This window comes from Austrofundulus limnaeus, unplaced genomic scaffold (genome assembly GCF_001266775.1).
Source record: "Austrofundulus limnaeus strain Quisiro unplaced genomic scaffold, Austrofundulus_limnaeus-1.0 Scaffold120, whole genome shotgun sequence".
NCBI lineage: Eukaryota > Metazoa > Chordata > Actinopteri > Cyprinodontiformes > Rivulidae > Austrofundulus > Austrofundulus limnaeus.
Window position 1 is genome coordinate 952,497 of NW_013952522.1, and position 2,065 is coordinate 954,561.

Consider the following 2,065-nt stretch of genomic DNA (forward strand, 5'->3'; position numbering starts at 1 on the left):
GGTAAGTCAAGATAAGAATAAACTTAAGTGATTCTTGAGACTCAAGATAAAATCCCGATTGAAGAGTCTCTGTCAGCGTACTTTGGTTATGTTTTGTTTTTCTTTGCGTCTATGTTCATGGCTGGGTTTATCCCTTTTCAGTATACAGTATTTTCTGTGTTCTGTTCCTCTGAGTTTTCCCACTACTTTTAAATTTAAACTTGAATTCCTGAGTTCAGCTCCTTACACTGCAAAAAAAAAAAATGTCGACCTAACCAAGTTTTAAAATCTTATATCCAGCCAAAAAGTCATTTTTGATCTTGTTTTGAGACTGATTTACTAAACAAGAACTGATTGTGTCAGAATAATAATCTTGTTTTCAGAATGTGTAAGATTATTTGTCTTGTTAGCCTGAAAATTTGACTCAAATTAAGTCAAAAATTTCTGCCAATGGAGTAAGAAAATTTTACTTGGTAACATTCTTGAAATACTTGATTTGACTCAAGTTTTTCTTATTTCAAGAATCTTACCAAGTACACTTTCCTTACTCCACTGGCAGAAAGTTTTGACTTAATTTGAGTCAAATTTTCAGGCTAACAAGACAAATAATCTTACACATTCTGAAAACAAGATTATTAGTCTTACACAATCAGTTCTTGTTTAGTAAATCAGTCTCAAAACAAGATCAAAAATGACTTTTTGGCTGGATATAAGATTTTAAAACTGTTATGATTGTTGTCTGTATTAATGTTTTATTTTAGTTTCTGTCTTGTCATCTGTTTTCTTCCTCCTGTTTGCCTTTGCTCTAGCCCCGCCCACTCTCACCTGCTCCTCATGTTTCTGTCCCAGGTGTTTCCTGTTTGTGCTCGTTAGTCTCACCTATTCTGTGTCTTGTCTTCACTTCCCTGTCTGATCATTGTGCTGTTCACAGCCTGTCTTGCCTAGCTACACCAGCCTTCTTTGTTAAATAAATCACCTTTTTGCCTTTTTGGATTTTTGCCTGCGCTATGGGTTCATTCCTGCCTGAAAATCATAACAAAAACTTGGTAAGATGGACAGTTTTTGCAGTGTAGACTTTAGTCCTGACACTCACTATCACAAACTCAGAGGTTAAAGTAACCAAGTTAAGAAAACTTCATTACTTTACTAAAGTAGTTATCCATGCATTTCCTGAGTAATTATTTTACAGTCGACTGACTTTAACTCCCTACATTTTCACATAGTTATCTGTACTTTCTACTCTTTCTATTTTAAAATGTTTATGAAGTAGAAAGTTATGTCTTTTTCCTTTTGGCTTGTTGTTGTTCAAAAATAATATTAATCAATCCATATGGTGTCTCCTGAATAGAGTGAGTTGTGGTTGGATGAGACGTATGTACCACCACCCTGACACTCAGTTGATTTGTACGATCCATCATGTCTGCACAAATCACACCAAACTCCAACAGGATAATTCAGATGCATGAAGCTGAGTATGAAGACGGACGTGGCAGAGACATGCTGCAGCTGAATCAGGTGGACTACTGCTTCTTAAACTTTTTAGTTTTAACTACTTAATATGACATTATATTATTATGGCCTTTTGGAAATTCTAACCACTCACATTTTTACTTTCAATACTGAAGTCCATTTTATGTCAAAAAATGTACCTTTTGACACTTAAGTACACGTCAGATACTTTAATACTTTTACTAAAGTAATATTCTTACAGGAGATTTTTTTTTACCAAAGTAATTTTATGATAAGATACTTACTTTTACTCAAATATCACTTTGGAACATTTTATACAAGACTGCACCAACTTATAAAAATATGATTGATCTTGATAGACGTTTCTTAAAAAGCTAAGCTTCACTAAAATAAAAGTTCAAATTTTTTGAGGTGTGTTTTTATAAAAAGTTTCTTACCTGTTGCAGGTAGCTTTTTGAACAGCCTCAGTTTAGGGTTTATTTTGATTGTACTGACAAACATGTAAGAGATGAGTTATTTATGCAAATAACTTACCTTACATCTTCTCATAACAAAGTTAGGAGAGTAAATTTTTACCAAGGTTTTCCTCATTACTTTAATATTTGTCTGTGCAAAG